Raw genomic sequence first — 21,332 nt, 5'->3', positions numbered from 1 at the left:
CAGTTCCCCTCCAAAGGGCTTCTTGCACGTCCAGAGTAAGAGACCAAGAGGGAAAGTCAATGCCCTTTATAACCTAGCCTCTTAAGTCACACGCTGTCATTTCCACCAAATTCCACTGGTTACACAGAGCAGCTCTGACTCATTACGGAACGAGACAGCACAACAGTGTGAACACCAGGCTGTTCATAGGCCATCTTGGAGACAGACTGCACTATGGGACCTGTACTCCACGCCAGTGGAAACAGGTCCACAGAGGAGCAGCTCAAAACAAATTTGACAGCATTTTGCCTGAGAGAGATATCTCCAAGCCTGGTTGTCTCCCCCATTCCCATACACAAGGGGTTCTGTGAATTACCAAATATTGTTTTATCAAATTTATTTTCTTGTAAATTAATGAGAATTGCTTTCAGTTATTTATTTTTAAAAACTCCATCTGATATACTTTGGAGAGAAAAACTTAGTTACACATTTTTACCTAACTGTTCTGGCAAGCAGCTTAGTATCATTTCATAACAATAAAAGATTGACTAGGAAATGCTAGAATATATACTCTATCTCCTTATAGATTTGTCTTGTGCTGATTCATCTTTCACTGCAGAACTTAATAGTCTCATCTCTAGGTGGAACTGTTAGTATGATTATGAATATCTGCTTTCTCAAGTTGTGATTTGGGCTACTAAAAAGTTTCACTGAAATTAATTATATTTGAGGCCGGCGCTGTGGCGCTGTGGCACAGTGGGTTAATGCCCTGGCCTGAAGCACCAGCATCCCATATGGGTGATGGTTTGAGACGTGGCTGCTCTACTTCCAATCCAGTTCTCTGCTATTGCCTGGGAAAGCAGTGGAAGATGGCCTAAGTCCTTGGGCCCCTGCACCTGCATGGGAGACCCAGAAAAAGCTCCTGGCTCCTGGCTTCAGTTTGGCGCAGCTCCAGCCATTGCAGCCAATTGGGGAGTAAACCATAAGATGAAGACCTCTTTCTCTCTCTCTCTGCCTCTCCTCTCTCTCTGTGTAACTCTGACTTTCAAATAAATAAATAAATCTTTTTTAAAAAAGAAAATAATTATATTTGAAAAATTCATCTTTTAATATATGATTATAGTTTACTACAAACAAGCATAAAATGAAAGCATGTAGAGGCATATCAGAAACTATCTAGCATTATCTTCTGTAACCAATGATATGCACACTCTATGATCCCACAGTTCCACTGCTCGGCTTATACCCCAAATAAATCTATGCATGCATTCAACAAAAGACAGGTACAAGGGTACTCCAAAAATTTATGGGAAATATATAATTAAAAGATAAGTTTATTTTTGTGCAAACAATTTCTGAAATCCATGTGACAAGGGATCTTCAACAAGTATGTGGAAAATGCATATTATGAAAAACGTGCAAATTTCAGTGTTTTTTTGCTCTGAAATTAAGTTACCTTTTAATTCCATTTATCCATGAACTTTTTGAAGTACCCTCTTAGAACCATATTCCACCCAGCACTATTCATTATGCAGACACAAAAGTGTCCAAACTGCATAATTCCATTTATATGAGATACAAGCAATTTTTTCAAGCATTTGTGGAGTTACGTGTTAAGGTAATAATTACCCTTAGGAGTAGCAGATGGTATTGAATAGCAAAGAACATGAGAGAAGCTCCTAGGATAATGATCTGATAATGATTTAGCTCCTCATACATGAGTACTGCTTTCATGATATATTTAGTTTGTAAAGAAAAATATCAAGATATAGGCTACTAGAAATATTTTTACATGCATATTGTATTTCAGTGAAATGTTTACATTAACATCATGCAAGGGGCAGGACCCAGATGGAGTTCTGGGCTCCTTATTTCAGCCTGGTCCTGGCTTTTGCAGACACTTAAGGAGTAAGCCAGCACAAGGAAGATTTCTTTGTTTCTCTGCCATTCAAGCACAAAGATGATGAAATACTTTTAAAAGTTTGTGGAAAAGTAGAATTAAGAGGTAAGCTCTTTTGGTGCGATTTTTTTTTAAATCGCACGATATTTTTTCATAATGTGCATTTTCATGCATTTTTGAAGATCCGTGACATTCATGAATTTTAAAATGTTTTGTACCAAAATAAACTTACCTTTTGATTTCATTTTTCACAAGCCTTTACAGTGCCCTTTTAAAATTTTCCCTGGTTTTATGTTTAAAAATAAAAAAAAAAGACTTGTTATCTTATTTTCAACTTCTGAAACTTATTATTTTCATTTTCCATGGTTTTATTTTAAAAATAAAAACATTATTTTCTTATCCTACAACATTTTTTTCCTTATAAAAATTCCATTTAGTGAGATAATGTACTACTTTCATTGTTATTCCAACTGAATGTATTCAGTTACAAATTTATTTGTATCTAGAAGCTTCCTTTGAAGAAGGGAAAATTTTTTACCTTTTTCTAAAATGGAGAAGTTGATTTCTCTCTGTTATAGTTTAGAATCCATTACTTTTTAAACTTGGCAAAGAAATCGTCCAAGAGGAATTTGCTGGGACAACCTAAGTAAGTGATGATGGAGTTGGAGTGAATGTTTGGACTTCATGTGCTATATATAACCATAACCAATGTGTTTAAACCAACTCCAGCAGCACCGAGCGACACCTGTGCTGTGTGTCCCTTTGGATGAAAGTTGCGGCTAGCTTGTTTATGTGACTGAATTTCCTGACCTTTATTTTAACATGAGCCTTGAAGGGAAGAAACGTCTTTGCAAAAACATTTTATCGGGGCAAGGACCAAAAGACAGTTCAGCTATTACTAGTTTTACTAGCTTTTAGTCCCAAAACGCCCAAAGTTACCACAAAAATGTTTTCCCCAAAAATTCTATGAACAAATCCAAACACATCAGCCTATCTTACACACACACACACACACACAACCAAAAAGTACACATCAAATTTTTTGTAACAAGAAAGATCTTTAAGAACAAATCCATGCCTATATTCTTACTAAACTACATATTTTTTACTTTTCATTTGTTGAACGCTTTATTTAGTGAAGCATTAAGCTGTTGACTGTAATGTAAACTAAAAATATGTTATCTCAATAATTTAAAAGATTTTAAAAAAATAAACATTCTGTTGGGAAGAACTTTCTTTTTGTGATTCATGGCTTTGATTTTGAGACCGGGTTGGAGAATATACACTGACCTTCCAAAAACAATCCCCACCTACTGTTAGCCATAAGACTGTATAACAGAGCTATGCTATAATTAGACTTGGAATTATGCTAGTTAAAAATGATATCTTCCAAAGTGGTCTTTCCAGTTCCTGCCTTTTAGTCTTTGTGTGGGTTAAAGTCAGGACCTGTCTGATCTGGGGTCTTTCTTAGACAGGTGGTAAGGTAGCTCAAAAATACTGCTTTGGCCATCCTAAGTGAAATGTATCCCAGAAAGTGCCTTGGTCCTTGCTCTCTCTCACTCCTCAGCCATTTTATATTAAATTACATAACGTTTAAAACCTAGTATGCTAATGGCATGTTCTCATTTAATCAACATCAGTGTTTCAGATTAGTTCTGTAATCCACTAAAACAGTGTTTGCAAAAGCATTTTCCTTTGGAATCTTGGCAAGAATTCAAGAGGTCCATAAGGTTGTGTTCTATGGTACTTGTGTGTTTCTCTAACATAGTAGTACTAATATTAACATAATACTGATATTACTCAATTATTTTTCCTTTTCGTATCCCTAGCAGTCAGCCAACTTTCCAGGACACACAGTGTTCTTTATAAATGTTTGATGAATAAATGAATAAATGAACAATGTAGGACCTTGAGCGGTAAGGAAGAATCAAAGATTCTTCCAAGATCAGATGAGATCGGGTGCATACAAGGTGGTATGGCTGGAGACTCAAAGATTCTTAACAGATTGTATACTCATAAAATTGAATGTCAACACCCATTTTGCAAGAAAGCATTCCTACAGGGCATCACCTGGGCTGCTGGAAGCAGGATTAAGGAAGAAGACAGGTCTGTTGCTGGCAGTCACCTGTGGAGAGGTCCTTGTGCCTCCAGCTTCAACTGTGCTGATAGTCATCCCCCAGGCCAAGCTGATTCCAGTTCCTAAGACACCAGAACCACTGCATTCAGATCTTCTCCACATAGACTGCTAGACCAGTTCTGAAGGCTCAAGAGCCCTCCAACTGTGCTGTCTTCCTTTGGCACTTGGAAGCTTTGTGGCCTTGAATCAGTCTTCATTCACTCATACTTAGGAAATTCCTGGGGCTGGAGCTGAGGCATAGTGGGTAAAACTGCTGCATGCAGTGCTGGCATCCCATATGGGCACCAGTTCAATTCCCAGCAGCTCCACTTCCGATACAGCTCTCTGCTATGGCCTGGAATAGCAGTGGAAGACAGCCCAAGTCCTTGGGCCCTTGCACTCACTTGGGAGACGCAGAAGAAGCTCCTGGCTCCTGGCTCCTAGCTTCAGATTGGCGCAGCTTCTGCCCTTGCGGCCATCTGGGGAGTGAACCAGCAGATGGAAGACCTCTCTCTCTCTCTCTCCCTCTCCCTCTCCCTTCTGCCTCTCTCTAACTCTGCCTTTCAAATAAATTTCCTAAGTGTCTATTGGATGTCAAATATCAAATCTGTTGGATAAACTCATTATGTAATTTATCTACTTCTGTAAAATAGGATAAAAATATCTATCATGCAAAGTTATTGTAAGACTCAAGAGCTATAATGTATAAATTCTCCAGCAGTTTTACCTGGTGCACAGGAGTTCAAAAACTGTTACCTATTAATACTCAATATACTAAAACACAGCTTAATCATATAAAAAACATGATTTGAGAAACATTCCAGAAGTTAAAAACCAAAGAGTAAAAATGTATTTTTTATTTGTAATTTCAACATATTCTGATCCTCTCTGAAAAGTTGCTATTTTTAGTAATTTGTAAAAAAATAAACTGAACATTTTCTGCAGAAAGTTAAGATCTTTGTATTTGGCCCTATATCATAATAATATAAATATGCATTTTCATATTCTAAAATTCTAGTGAATTCATACTTGTTAAATACTGATTCCCTCTTATAAGGCCTACCATTGCTTCTCTGGCTAAACAATCTCATCATATATAATACACTTTACTATGTATATATGTATTTAATTTGTAAAGTAGAGAGGAGAGCGAGAGAGCACTCTCATCTGCTGGTTTACTCTATAAATGCCTGCAATAGCCAGAGTTGGACCAGCTAAAGCCAAGAGTCTGAGACTTCATCTGGATCTCCCACCTGGGTGGCAGGGATCCAATTACATGAGCCATCATCTGTGGTCTCCCAGGATGCACAATAAGGAGCTGGAACCAGGAATACCCACATGGGACTCAAACTCACACTCTCTCATGTGGGATGTAGACTTCCCAAGTGGCATCTTAATTGTTGCACCAAATGATCACCTCATAAGAGACTTTAATAGCTGCAAGCTCAGCAATGTTTTACAAAACATATATGAAAATCTATAGTTACGAATAGTTAAAATTAGTCTTAGGCTCTGTCAATGCCAAAGTAACTTCCATTCAACTGAAAATATTAAAGCTTCATTGCTGAAGCTTAAGACCTTACTCCCTGTTACCGAGTAAAGACTTCAATATTGAGTGAATTTAAACATTTATACCTTTGTATCAATAAATGTAAAAGATTTCATGCAGAGAAAGTTTTTAGGGGTATGGAGTAGGGTAAGTTTCTAGAAGAAAATGGTTTTCAAGGACTAGAACTCATAAAAGAATGCTACACGGGAAACTGGGTCAGGAGAAATGGTGCTGAAAGTGGAGTTTAAGAGATTGGCACCATTGTTCCTAATGCCCACAGGTACATTCTTTGAAAATTTCCAGTCCTAAAATTCATAACCAAATGCTACAACACAATGCATTAAATCATTTTCTAAAAGATTTTCTTTCTTTTTTGAGAGGTATAGTTATAGACAGAGATAGGAAGAGATGGAGAGAAAGGTCTTTCATCTGCTGGTTTGCTCCCCAGATGGCTGTAACAGCCAGAGTTGGGCCAATCTGAAGCCAGGAGCCAGGAGCTTCTTCCAGGTCTCCCACCTGGGTGCAGGAGCCCAAGCACTTGGGCCATCATCCACTGCTTTCCTAGGCCATAAGCAGAGAGCTGGATAGGAAGAGAAACAGCAGGGACATGAACCAGTGGCGCCCATATGGGATGCCAGCACTGCAGGTAGATGCATAGCCTACTACGCCACAGAGCCAGCCCCAATGCATTATATCTTTAGATCATTATGTCAAAAGTGGTTCTTTGACACTGAACCAGTTATTAAAATTCTAGAGTTTAATTTCCTTATCTACAAAAAGGAATTGCACTATTATCCTCTGAAAAATCTATTACTCATTGATTAATGAACTGTATTAACGATTCTTAAACTTTTTGTATATAATGATGGCTTCCAGGTACAGATATTTAGACTACTAGAATTAACTCCACCTGCCACTGCACCGTGGTGCCAATACTCACACATATTCCTTGAACTCTGCTATTCACTTTCTCCACATGACTTCCAATAATAGCTAGGCTCTGTCTCTCCTTGCTCAATGACTCTCTCCAGAACCATGGAATTACAAGTGCCAGGGAATTAACACTCCCTGGGCACACTGCCTTCAACCCATAATCACAAAAGCTAGTGCAGAAATATTCACGTTTCTTTGCCTCTTCAGAAGAATTATTCCAAGAAGTATGTACCATTTTCAGAATTTCTTCATGAAATTAATCTCCAGTTGCTAAACTGATAGCTGTGTTACTAACTCATCCTTTACTAAATGCCTCCACTCCTTGTATTAATTTTCCCAAGGTTCTAATACATACATGAATTTCAAAAGAAACATTGGACATCTAATCCTTCAGAGTTATTTCACAGTACAAGCACATCTTTCCATTGGGAATGTGCTAACTAATATTTTAAGAAACACTGAACTGGAGGTAATTCATGGTCAGTCCCTATGCTTGGAAATAAAGGGCATGCACCTTTAAATACAAAGCAAACAATGAGGTGGGCATTTTGGTGCAGTGGGACACCCACAATCTATACCAAATGCCTGGTTCATGTCTGGCCTCTGCTTCTGATCCAGCTTCCTGCTAACATACATCAAATGGAAGACATTAGATGATGGCTCTAATATTTGGGTCTCTGCCATACATATTGGAAACTCAGAGACTGTGGTCGTGGCTCTTTGCTTTCACTTGGCCCAGTGCTGGTTGAAGTGGGCATTTGGAGAATAAATCAGTGGATTAAAGATTTCTCTCTCTCTCTCTCTCTCTCTCTCTTTCCATAGCCAGAAAATATTTTAAAAAGATTTTAGTTTACAAAAAAAAAATGAAACACAAACAACTAAATTCCAGCCCCTCAAAATGAACTATTCACTCTTCATGTAAAGTGAAATCCAGAGATAGAAAGTTATGTGCTCTGATATTTTTGTGTCAAAACTGCCCCCTTCCCAAATTCCCCTAATAGATTTTCTTGTGACATAAAATCTGATACCATTTTTAAAAAGCCCCCAAATTTTGCATAATCAAAACAACTTGACTACTATATTATCCTGTGCTTTACAAATTGAATATATCTGCTAGAGCTTGTTAAATAGAAATAAATATGCCTTCAAACTCCAGATTACTTTATAAACCCATAAAAGACCAGCGAAAGTGGGAATTTTATTAGCTACCAACTCTTCCCCCTCTCAAAAACATGACTTTGGTCTATTCCCCAATGTTTTCCCTGGACAGTTTTGAGCCCAATCAGAGATAACAAACAATTTCAACATGGTCATAACTCCTGGCATAGAAAGGCCAAGAAGCCTGAAACAATCCAACTGAGCACTCGGGAATCCAGCTCTTTCCCCTAATCCAGAGGATTCTTTTATTTTTCATTTGCATTTTGCTTTTATTTATTTTTGCTTTAATAATGCAATCCAGAGGATTTTTGATTATGTAACCAACCCCCTAGGAGCCAAGGCCTGAGAGAAACCAAAAGAAGAATCCATCTCCAGTGTAAGGAAGATGAGAGTCACAGGCTTTTGTGAAACGACTCTATTTAAAACACTACTCCACAATGCACATACTTCCCCTGTCTTACTAAACTGGTTTTATTCTGTGAGTCTCTTACACGAGGTGTCATCGGAAATCCTAGCTAATATAATATTTTCTAGTTTTCAAAACAAAAAAGCATGTACTAGATATGCTCTGCTAAACTCATTTGTAATTGGAACACTGTTTCTGGCAAGAACATATTTTTTTTTTCCCGAATACATTACTAACTCTAAGTTCTGTGCCAATAATAATAATAATAATAATAATGCCAACTCTAAATTAACTAATCTGTCTCTCTATAGATAGATATATGTATCTATAGATATATGTATCTATAGATATGTATACATATGTATATATGCTATATATATCTATCTATAGATAGTTATATATAGATACATACAGATATGTATAGATATGTATCTATCTATAGTATATATCTATACTATATATATCTATAGATACATATATACATATATAGATACATATATATACTATATATATCAATACAGATATAATATATAGATGTAGATATCTATTCATCTATCTATCCATCTATATATATATATAGAGAGAGAGAGGGAGAGAGAGAGAGATTGTTGGAGAATATATTCTTACCTTGAAAAGGGAATACATTGGAGAAGCTCTGTCTCTTTTTAATTTTAGGGTATATTTAAAGAACCCTTTAAAGAACATATGAAGGTACAGAACAATTTAGCCACTAGGCACATGTTGGTGTGCCAAGCACTCACAGATGCAGTCTCTGATAAGCTTTTGTCAGTTTGCTTAAGTCTCAAACCAGCTAACAATATGAGTTCACTTTCCTGGTAAGCATTGTACAGACATAAGATCATGCATTAAGCAAGGATGCTCAAATAGTTTTAGAAAATCACTTAATGGACATGAAAAATATTATGTTTGAAATAAAATGAGCTCAAAATATTTATTTGGATTTATAAGGGGAAAAGATGAGGAAATAACACTGTTTTAGAAGAGGCATCCAGTGAATTTTAACTTCCATACCTTAGTTTTTGTTTGGCTCCTACCATATAAAGGAGATCTCAATGTCTAAGCCCTTGCCAATTTGACAAAGGAAATAAACATTATATTTATGCTGCATAGAAAAACCTTTCCAGATTTCAAAGACCTCTATGTGAAGAGCACCTGTTTTTTTTTTTTTGTTTTGTTTTGTTTTCATCACACTTAGAAAATCAATTTTCACATTTGTGAAAATCAATGGGTACTATCCCTTTCCAAAAGTTTAAAATTATCCAACTTTTTTTTAACAGGCAGAGTGGACAGTGAGAGAGAGAGAGAGACAGAGAGAAAGGTCATCCTTTTTCCGTTGGTTCACCCCTCAGTGGCCGCTGCGGTCAGCACGCTGAGGTCAGCACATCGCGCTGATCCGAAGCCAGGAGCCAGGTGCTTCCTCCTGGTCTCCCATGTGGGTGCAGGGCCCAAACACTTGGACCATCTTCCACTGCCTTCCTGGGCCACAGCAGAGAGCTGGACAGGAAGAGAAGCGACCAGGACAGAATCCGGCGCCCTGTCTAGGACTAGAACCTGGTGTGCCGGCGCCGCAGGCGGAAGATTAGCCTAGTGAGCGGCGGCACTGGCCTAAATCATCCAACTTTATGCTCAATGCTTCTGCTTAATGAAAGAACCACAAAGCTCATAAGATTAGAAATATTTCAGATTGTTTCTTACCCTTTTAGATATGGTAGGATGAGGAAATTTCACAAGAAAAATTTCCCTGAATGTAAATAAATTTTGGACTTTGACCCTAAAAGAAACCAAGAATGCAATCGGTATTTTGAAATTAATAATGTTATCTCATTTAGAATGTTATAAAATAGTAACTGAGAGTAAATAGCAATAAATAAAACATTTGTTCTTGGAACCCCTGCTCCAGCCTTCCCATAATATACTCTCTCCCTTCCTTGTCTTACATCTTTGGGAATTTTGGCCTCTAAGTTCTTCTCTATTCCAAATGTTTCCCACTGACATTATCCTAAAGGATCTGCTAGTTTCAGCAGGACCAGAATCAGACCACACTCATACTCCAAGAACGAGAATGTCATCACAAAGCATTAGAAAATCATTCAGAAAAAAAAAAAAAAAAAAACCTGTCACTTCATTTTTGGATAGTGTTCTGTTACACGTGTAGCTCATCCACGTGAGCCATATCTCAGTAATTCCTCCAGAAGCTTCAGGGGATACTCTGAAGACACATAGGCCCTGTAGCGTTCCCCAGTCCACCAGAAATATCTGAAACACAGCACCCAAACAAAAGTGTTTCCTCTGCCTACCTTTCACTATAGGTGCATGCAGTTACACTATGAGAGGTGTTTGTGGGTCCCTCTGTCTGGCTGCACTGTAGCCCTTGGGTTCTGTGCCTGGAAGGTAGGACCCAGGAGTCACTGGCAGCACATTAGTGATTTTGGTGTCATCCAAAGTACAGGGACTGGCTCAGGATAGGGTAATAGGAGGAATGGGTAAATTATGACCAACGTCCTAGTGACTTCAGATACCCCTTTGCCTGCCTAACTGCCCTCCAGGGCAAATCTGAATGGCTCTGCCTTCCTGGGCAGGTCTCCAGTAAACTAGCAATGTCATCATTCCTGACCACAATGGACCCACTAAGACATCGTCTGCTTTATGTTGGACTTTTGTGAAATAGTGTATAAAGTACTTTGCCAAATGTAAATTCCTTAGTTAATGCTACATATGTGCCTACAATGGAAATGAACAAATGGAGGAATGAATGATAAATAAATTGATTTGTATTAGAACAAAAAATGATACTGAAATTCATATGGAGACACAGGAGACCTCGAATAGCTAAAGCAATCTTGTACAACAAAAACAAAGCTGGAGGCATCACAATACCAGATTTCAGAACATACTACAGGGCAGTTGTAATCAAAACAGCATGGTACTGTGTCGCTCCCCCTCTTCATGGAGGAACGACACAGGACCCTGCGCTGTTCTTTTGTCTGCTCGGCCCTCCCAGGGTTTGCTGCTGGTTCTTCCCGGGTTGGCTGACGTCCCTTCCACCTCCGTGGAAGGGCGGTTCCCCCTAGCCACTTTCCCCACTTCCGCGGGGGAGCGGCACACCGCCGGCCGGCTCTCTCAGGGGCTGCACAGGTGTTCCTTCAGATAGATGTTCCCCTTAGATGTTCCTGGTGCATGTTGTCTCTCTCCTCCTTTATAGTCCTCTTCCACCAATCCCAATTCTGCTACCCACACACCGAGTATGCTGCTCTCCTCCAATCAGGAGCAGGTCCTACAGTTTATTGGTTGAACTGGAGGCAGCTGTGTAGAAGCTGCTTCTCCCTTCTCAGCACCATATTGTGGGAGAGCAGATGCATAGAATAAGTCTTAATTCCAGTAACTTAGTCTAGTCCGGGTTGCTCCCCACAGATCCCCCTTTCTTTTTATTTTTTTGGCATTGATACGCGCCTGTCTTCGGTGCCCCGCGGCACACACTCTGCTCTGCTTGCTAGAGTTGCCCACAGGTGCTTACAAGCCCTACCAGTCAGGCAAACCGAATCCGGGTCCTCTCTTCACCATGTTGTGAGGAGGTTTTTAGGCGCTGATGCGTGCCTGTGTTCGGTGCCCTGCAGCGCATGCTCTGCTCTGCTAGAACTGCCTGCAGGTGCTTACAAGCCCTACCAATCAGGCAAACCGAATCCAAGCCTTCTCATTGCCGTATTGTGGGGAGACTTATTGATGTTAATTCGTGCCTGTCTTCGGTGACCTGCGGCGCATAAGCTGCTAGCCGCCCGCAGGTGCTCACCACCTCCCTAATCAGGCAGACCGAATCCAAGCTCTCTCATTGCCATGTTGAGGGGAGGCCTTATTTTTCTCTATTTCTCTATCTCCGGGCATTCCTATCTCTCCCATTTTACTTCTATCTGCCAGCATTCCTATTTCTCTCATTTTACTTCTAAATTTCTGTTTCTCTTATCCCTGCGGCTTCCCGGCGCCCGCCCTGAGGCTGCTTCTCGGTGCCTTGCCCCGTGGCGAGTTCCCGGCTCTGCGCCACTTCAGCCCGCGCTTCTCTCATCTGCGCGGCTTCCCAGCGCCCGCCCTGCGGCGGCTTCCCGTGCACTCCACGGTCTCTGCACCCTTCACGCCCGCACCACGGCCTCGCACTAGCCCCACGTTCCCTATCTATTCACGCCCCGTGCTCTCTCTGCACGCGGCGGCTTCCGCGAATCACACAGCCCCAGCTCACGTTTCCGCCACTGGTATTCAATCTAAGTTCCCCAGGCTAACCTGGCAAATTCAACCCAGCTCATGTTTCCGCCCCACGGTTTGGCTTCCCGTCCTTTGCTCCCTGGGCTAATCTGACGGATTCCAACCTGGCTTACGCGTCTAGCTTTTCGCCTTTTGCTCCCCGGGCTGACTTGAAGAATCCCAAGCTGGCTTACGTTTCCGCCTCGGCCTGCCCCCGCAGCTTCAATTTCCCTAACATTTTTCTCTACCCGGTATGTTTCCTAACTTTTCTTCCAACAATATTCCTCCCTCATTTCTCCTGGCTTCTCCCCACAGTCCGTATCCGAGTCTGTTTGTTCTAGCTTTCACTTTCGCTTTCGACCTTAGAGATTTCTCCCAGCTTCCCCCTGTAGTCCATATCTGAGTCTATGCCTAGGCTTTTGATAGCTTCTTCCGGCACCTTTTCTGTCCGGCTTTTCCCTAGGCTCTTTGCTAGTCTCTCTCTCTGGTATTTTCCCACTTCTTCACGTTTCTTACCTCCTAGGTTTCCTATCTGAGTCACGGCACCATTATGTCGCTCCCCCTCTTCATGGAGGAACGACACAGGACCCTGCGCTGTTCTTTTGTCTGCTCGGCCCTCCCAGGGTTTGCTGCTGGTTCTTCCCGGGTTGGCTGACGTCCCTTCCACCTCCGTGGAAGGGCGGTTACCCCTAGCCACTTTCCCCACTTCCGCGGGGGAGCGGCACACCGCCGGCCGGCTCTCTCAGGGGCTGCACAGGTGTTCCTTCAGATGGATGTTCCCCTTAGATGTTCCTGGTGCATGTTGTCTCTCTCCTCCTTTATAGTCCTCTTCCACCAATCCCAACTCTGCTACCCACACGCAGAGTACGCTGCTCTCCTCCAATCAGGAGCAGGTCCTACAGTTTATTGGTTGAACTAGAGGCAGCTGTGTAGAAGCTGCTTCTCCATTCTCAGCGCCATATTGTGGGAGAGCAGATGCATAGAATAAGTCTTAATTCCAGTAACTTAGTCTAGTCCGGGTTGCTCCCCACAGTACTGGTACAGAAACAGATGGATAGACTAATGGAACAGAATAGAAACACCAGAAATCAATCCAAACATCTACAGCCAACTCATATTTGATCAAGGATCCAAAACCAATCCCTGGAGTAAGGACAGTCTATTCAATAAATGGCGCTAGGAAAATTGGATTTCCATGTGCAGAATCATGAAGCAAGACCCCTACCTTTCACCTTACACAAAAATTCACTCAACATGGATTAAAGACTTAAATCTACGACCTGACACCATCAAATTATTAGAGAGCATTGGAAAAACCCTGCAAGATATAGGTACCGGCAATGACTTCTTGGAAAAGACCCCAGAAGCACAGGCAGTCAAAGCCAAAATTAACATTTGGGATTGCATCAAATTGAGAAGTTTCTGTACTGCAAAAGAAACAGTCAGGAAAGTGAAGAGACAACCGACAGAATGGGAAAAAATATTTGCAAACTATGCAACAGATAAAGGGTTAATAACCAGAATTTACAAAGAAATCAAGAAACTCCACAACATCAAAACAAACAACCCACTTAAGAGATGGGCCAAGGACCTCAATAGACATTTTTCAAAAGCGGAAATCCAAATGGCCAACAGGCACATGAAAAAATGTTCAAGGTCACTAGCAATCAGGGAAATGCAAATCAAAACCGCAATGAGGTTTCACCTCACCCCAGTTAGAATGGCTCACATACAGAAATCTACCAACAACAGATGCTGGCGAGGATGTGGGGAAAAAGGGACACTAACTCACTGTTGGTGGGAATGCAAACTGGTCAAGCCACTATGGAAGTCAGTCTGGAGATTCCTCAGAAACCTGAATATAACCCTACCATTCAACCCAGCCATCCCACTCCTTGGAATTTACCCAAAGGAAATTAAATTGGCAAACAAACAAGCTGTCTGCACATTAATGTATTGCAGCTCAATTCACAAAGGCTAAGACCTGGAACCAACCCAAATGTCCATCAACAGTAGACTGGATAAAGAAATTATGGGACATGTACTCTATAGAACACTATACAGCAGTCAAAAACAACGAAACCCGGTCATTTGCAACAAGATGGAGGAATTTGGAAAACATCATGCTGAGTGAATTAAGCCAGTCCCAAATGGACAAATATCAATTGTTCTCCCTGATCGGCGACAACTAACTGAGCACCAAAGGGGAAACCTGTTGAAGTGAAATGGACACTATGAGAAACAGTGACTGGATCATCTCTTGTCCTGACGGTTGATGTAAAATGTAATACTTTATCCATTTTAGTATTTTTTTTGTTCTAGTACCATTGATTGAACTCTGTAATTAACACACAATTATTCTTAGGTGTTTAAATTTTAACTGAAAAGTGATCCCTGTTAGGAATTTGGAAAACATTATGCTGAGTGAAATAAGCCAATCCCAAAGGGACAAATACCACTTGTTCTCCTTGATAGGTGACAACTAACTGAGCACCAAAAAGGAAACCTGTTAAAGTGAAATGAACACTATGAGAAACGGTGACTTGATCAGCCCTCACCCTGACTGTTGATGAGCAACTTGATATGTTATCCCTCTTAGTATTTTTTTTGTTTGTTCTACTTAATATTTTTGGTTGAATACTGTAATCAATACACAATTCTTCTTAAGTGCTGAAACTTAACTGAAATGTGATCGCTGTTAAATGTAAGAGTGGGAATAAGAGAGGGAAGAGATGTGCAATTCGGGACATGCTCAAGCTGACTTACCTCAAACGGTAGAGTTAGAAACATACCAGGGGATTCCAATTCAATCCCATCAAGGTGGCATGTACCAATGCCATCTCACTAGTCCCAGTGATCAATTTCTGTTCACAATTGATTATAATGATAGGACTAAGAACCAAAGGGATCACATAAACAAGAATAGTGTCTGCTAATACTAATGATAGAATAAAAAAGGGAGAGAATGATCCAACATGGGAAGTGAGATACACAGTAGACTCATAGAATGGCAGATGTCCTAAACAGCACTCTGGCCTCAGAATCAGCCCTTAAGGCATTTGAATCTAGCTAAAAAAGCCCATGAGAGTATTTCAGGCATGGAAAGCAAAGACACTCCGGGGGAAAAAAATAAAACTAAATGAAAGATCTCTGCGAGTGAGATCCCAGTGGAAAGAATGGGTCATCAAAGAAGGAGGTAACTTTCTCTGAAGGGAGGAGAGAACCTCCACTTTGACCATGGCCTTGTCTAAATATGATCAGAGTCAGTGAACTCAGGGGGCTTCCATAGCCTTGGCAGCTCATGACAAGAGCCTAGGGTGATTACTGATGCCATCAACAAGAGTGTCAATTTGTTAAGTCAACAACAGGAGTCACTGTGCACTTACTCCTCATGTAGGATCTCTGTCCTTAGTGTGCTGTACATTGAGATTTAATGCTATAATGAGTACTCAAACAATATATTTCACTTTGTGTTTTTATGGGGGTGCAAACTGTTGAAATCTTTACTTAATGTATGCTAAACAGAACTTCTATATATAAAGAGAAACGTAAATGAACCTTGATGTGAATGGAAGGGGAGAGGGAGTGGGAAAGGGGAGGGTTGCGGGTGGGAGGGACGTTATGGGGGGGAAGCCATTGTAATCCATAAGCTGTACTTTGGAAATTTACATTCATTATATAAAAGTTTAAAAAAAATCTATTATTTTTCACTTTATGTTTCTGTGTGGGAGCAAACTGTTGAAATCCTTACTTAATGTATACTAAGCTGATCTTCTGTATTTTAAGATAATAGAAAATGAATCTTAATGTGAATGGAAGGGGAGAGGGAGTGGGAAAGGGGAGGGTTGTGGGTGGGAGGGACGGTATGGGGGGGAAGCCATTGTAATCCATAAATCGTACTTTGGAAATTTATATTCATTAAATAAAAGTTAAAAAAAAAAAAGAACAAACATAACCATAAAGTTTGCAATGATTTTTTTTTAAATTTCAGACTCACATTTAAACAAGGTTATATCTTTTAAATATAAATAAGAATATGCAAACAATTGTACTAAAATCATAAATTTCCAGATAGGTGTTTGGACAGGCAGTGAAGATAGATGATTCTTGAGATTTCTACATCCCATATAAGAGTGTGTGGGTTCAAGCCTCAGTTCTTCTCTTAATTCCAGCTTCCTTCTAATGTGAACCCTGGGACACAGCAAGTGATGGCTCAAGTAGCTGGGTCCCTGAAACCCATAGTGGAGTCCTGATTGAACTCCTGGCTCTCAGCTTCAAGCAGGCTGGATACCCACTGTCATGAGCATTTAGAGAGTGAGCCAGCAAATGGGAATTCTGCCTCTATCTCCTCTGCCATTAAATAAATGAATAAACATTTTTAAAAAACCATATATTTTGGCTGGTGCCACGGCTCAATAGGCTAATCCTCTGCCTGCAGCACCAGCACCCTGTGTTCTAGTCCCGGTTGGGGCACCGGATTCTGTCCCAGTTGCTCCTCTTCCAGTCCAGCTCTCTGCTGTGGCCCGGGAGTGCAGTGGAGGATGGCCCAAGTGCTTGGGCCCTGCACCCCATGGGAGACTAGGATAAGTACCTGGCTCCTGCCATCGGATCAGCGTGGTGCACCGGCCACAGCGGCCACTGAGGGGTGAACCAATGGAAAACAGGAGGACCTTTCTCTCTATCTCTCTCTCACTGTCCACTCTGCCTGTCAAAAAAAAACCCATATATTTAAAAACTTAAATCCAACTTATGAAAAATTCATGGAGAGTCTTCTTATCAGTGATTTTTTTTTAAATAAAAGAACACAATCTGGGTGTTCAATGACAAAAGCGCTGTTTTTATTTTTACTTATAGCTGAGATACTATTTATTTCTTTTTCCCCCAAAGAAAACTTTTATTTAATGATTACAAATTTCATAAGCATAATTTTAGGAATATAGTGATTCTTCCAACCATGTTAGTCCTCCCACCCCACCTCCACCTCTCTCCCATTCCTAGTCCCAATCTCCATTAAAAAAAAAAAAAAACTATTCCTCAACAGTCAAGACAAGGGCTATTCAAATCATTGCTTCTCAAAGTGTCAATTTTACTTCTAGAGATTTCCTGTTAGGTGCTCCATTAGTTCGCACAGATCAGGGAGAACATATGATATTTATCCTTTGGGGACTGGCTTATTTCACTAAGTATGATATTTCCCAGATTCATCCATTTGTTGCATATCGATAATTTCTTTATCCAGTCTTCAGTTGATGGGCATTTAAGTTGATTCCATGTCTTGGTTATTGTGAATTGAGCTGCAATAAACATGGGGATGTTTACAAGAGTTATCTAACTCTTGTATTTGTTGATTTCATTTCCCTTGTGTAAATTCCCAGAAGTGGGATGGCTGGGTAATATGGTAGGTCTATATTCAATTTCTGATGTATCTCCATACTGCCTTCCACAGTGGTTTTACCCGTTTACATTCCCACCAACAGTGGATAGAGTACCTTTCCCCCACATCTGCACCAGCATTTGCTGTTTGTTGATGTCTGTATGAAAGCCATTCTAAATGGGTGAGGTGAAACCTCATTGTGGTTTTGAATAACATTTCCCTGACAGCTAGTGATCCTGAGCATTTGTACATGTGTCTGTTGGCCATTTTGATTACCTCTTTTGGAAAATGTCTGTTTAAGTCCTTTGCCCATTTCTTAACTGGGTCATTTATTTCGTTTTTGTGGAGTTTCTTGATCTCTTGATATATGCTGGTTATTAATCCTTTATCAGTTGCATAGTATGCAAATAATTTCTCCCATTCAGTTGGTTGCCTCTTCACTTTCCCGAGTGTTTCTTTAACAGCCCAGAAGCTTTTCAATTTGATGTAATCTCATTTGTTAATTTTGGTTTTGATTGCCTGTGCCTCTAGGGTTATTTCCAAGAACTCTTTGCCTGTACCAATATATTGCAGGGTTTCCCCAATGTTCCCTAATAATCTGATGGTATCAGGTTGTAGATTTAGATCTTTAATTCACATTGAATGGATTTTTCTGTAAGGTGCAATATAGGGGTCCTGGTTCATACTCAGGCATGTAGAATCCCAGTTTTCCCAGCACCATATGTTGAAGAGACTTGTCCTTGCTCCAGGGATTGGTTTTTGCTCCTTGGTCAAATATAAGCTGGTTGTAGATGCTTGGATTGATTTCTGCCATTTCTATTTGTTCCACTGATCTGTCTATATGTTTTTGCACCAGTACCAGGCTGTTTTGATTGTAACTGCCTTGTAGTATTTCTTGAAATCTGATATTGTGATTCCTCTGGCTTTTTTTTTTCTTATATAAGATTTCTTTAGCTATTTGAGGTCTCCTGTGTCTCCATATGAATTTCAGCAACATTTTTTTTAGATCTGTGAAGAACGTCTTTTGGATTTTGATTGGTATCACATTGAATCTGAAAATTGCTTTTAAAAGAATGGACATTTTGATGATATTGATTTTTACAATTCATGAACATGGTAAGTTTTTCCATTTTTTTGTATCTTCTTCTATTTCTTTCTTTAATGTTTTGTAATTCTCATCATAGAAATTTTTTTATCCTTGGTTAAATTTATTACAAGTTATTTGAGTTTTTGTAGCTATTGTGAATAGGATTGATCTTTGAAGTTCTTTTTCAGTCATGGCATTGCCTATGTATAAAAGGCTATTGCTTTTTGTGTGTTGATTTTATATCCTGCCACTAGCCCAAACTCTTCTATGAGTTCCAATAGTCACTTGGTGGAGTCTTTTGAATCCCTTATATATAGAATCATGACATCTGCAAATAGGGAAAATTTAACTTCCTCGTTCCTGATTTTAATCCCTTTGTTTCTTTTTCTTGCCTAATGGCTCTGGCTAAAACTTCCAGGATTTTATTGAATAGCAATGGCGAGAGTGGGCATCAGTGTCTAGTACCAGATATCAGTGGAAATGCTTCCAACTTTTCCCCATTCAATAGGATGCTGGCCACAGGTTTGTCCTAAATTGCTTTGACTATATTGAGGAATGTTCCTTCTATACCCAATTTGCTTAGAGTTATCATCATGAAAGGTTGTTGCATATTATCAAATGCTTTCTCTGCATCCACTGAGATAACCATATGGTTTTCGTTCTTCAGTTGTTAGTGTGATGCATCACATTGATTGATTTTTGAATGCTGAACCACCCTGGCATAACAGATAAATACCACTTGCTCTGGGTAAATGATCTTTCTGATGTGCTATTTGATTCAGTTGGCTAGTATTTTGCTGAGGATTTTTGTGTCTATGTTCATCAGGGAAATTGGTTTGTAGTTCTCTTTTTCTATTGCTTCTTTTGGGTTTAGGAATTAAGGTGATACTGGCTTCATAGAAATAATTTTGGAGTATTCCCTCCCTTTTGATTGTTTTGAATAACTTGAGAAGAATTGTAGCTAGTTCTTCTTTAAATGTCTGGTAGAATTCAGTATTTAAGCCATCTGGCAATGGCTTTTTTGTTATTGTGATGATCTTTATTACTGATTCAATTTTAATCTTGGTAATGGGTCTGTTTAGGTTTTCTATGTCTTCATGGATTATTTTAGGTAGGTTGTAAGTGTCCATCTATCTATCCATTTCTTCTAGGTTTCCCAGTTTGTTGGCAGACAGCTCTTTGTAGTAATTTCTAATTCTTTTTATTTCTGTGGTGTCTGTTGTTGCATTTAGTTTTTCATCTCTAGTTTTACTGAGTTGATTCTTCTCCTTTTTTTGGTTAGTGGGGGCAATGGTGTGTCAATTTTGTTTATTTTTTTCAGATAAAAACAGCTTTTGGTTTTGTTGATCTTTTATATTTTTTTGATTCAACTTTGTTGAGTTCTTCTCTAATATTAATTATTTCTTTTCTCCTACTAGTTTTGAATTTGGTCTGCTGCTTTTTTTTTTCTAGATCCTTGAGATGCATTGATAGCTCATTTATTTGGTGTCTTTCTAGTCTCTTGATGTAGGCACCAATTGCTCTAACCCTCCTCTTAAGACTGATTTTTCTGTATCCTGTAAGTTTTTTTAAAGATTTATTTATTTATTTGAATGTCAGAGTTACATAGAGAGAGAAAGAGAGGCAGAGAGAGAGTGAGAGAGGTCTTCCATCCACTGGTTCACACTCCAATTGGCTACAATGGCCAGAGCTGCACTGATCCAAAGCCAGGAGCCAGGAGCTTCTTCCCAATCTCCCACATGAGTGTAGGGGTACAAGGGCTTGGGCCATCTTCTACTGCTTTCCTAGGCCATAGCAGAGAGCTGGATTGGATGTGGAGCAGCTGGGACTTGAACCAGTGCCCATATGGGATGCCAGCACAGTAGGCAGTGGCTTTATCCACTATGCCACAGGCCAATCCTCCATAAGTTTTGGGATGTTGTATTGTCATATTCATTTGTTTCCAGAAAGTTTTTTATTTCTATTTTGATTTATTCTATGACCCACTGTTCATTCAGGAGTATGTTGTTCAGTCTCCATGTGTTTGCATATGATCTAGAGATTCCTGAGTTGTTGATTTCCAGCTTCATGGCATTATGGTCCAACAAGATGCAGGGTATGATTTTAATTTTTTTGAATTTGCTGATAATTTATGACATAGAATGTGGTCAATCCTAGAGAAGGTTCCATGAACTGGTGAGAAGAATGTGTATTCTGCAACTGTAGGATGAAAAGTTCTGCAGATATTTGTTAAGTCCACTTGGTCTACAGTATAGGTTAACTGCTATTTCCTTGCTGATTTTTTGTCTGGTTGATCTGTTCATTGCTGAATGGGGTATTGAAGTTCCCCATTAATATTGTATTTGAGTCTATTTCTCCCTTTAGATAACATTTCTTTTAAATATTCAGGTGCCCTCTAATTAGGTGCATACACATTTATAATGGTTACATCTTTCTGTTGAATTGATCCCTTAATCAGTACATAATGCCCTTCTTTGTCTATTTTAACAGTTTTTGTGTTAAAGTCTATTTTGTCTGATATTAGAATGGCTATAGCAGCTCATGTTTGGTTTCTGTTGGCATGGAGCATCTTTTTCCAT

The 21,332-nt window shown here is 39.7% G+C and overlaps 1 long non-coding RNA gene across 3 annotated transcripts in view; it reads right to left on the bottom strand.

Annotated features, from left to right (window-relative positions):
• LOC138849922 (uncharacterized) overlaps positions 1-21,332 on the bottom strand; it is a 277,914-nt gene that overhangs the window by 162,650 nt on the left and 93,932 nt on the right. The window lies entirely within an intron of this gene.

The sequence above is a fragment of the Oryctolagus cuniculus genome, chromosome 6 (assembly GCF_051225735.1).
Source record: "Oryctolagus cuniculus isolate XC-2025 breed Fujian yellow rabbit chromosome 6, ASM5122573v1, whole genome shotgun sequence".
Classification (NCBI taxonomy): Eukaryota; Metazoa; Chordata; class Mammalia; order Lagomorpha; family Leporidae; genus Oryctolagus; species Oryctolagus cuniculus.
Note: the sequence above shows the minus strand (reverse complement) of the source record. Positions and strands in the feature narration are given on the sequence as shown.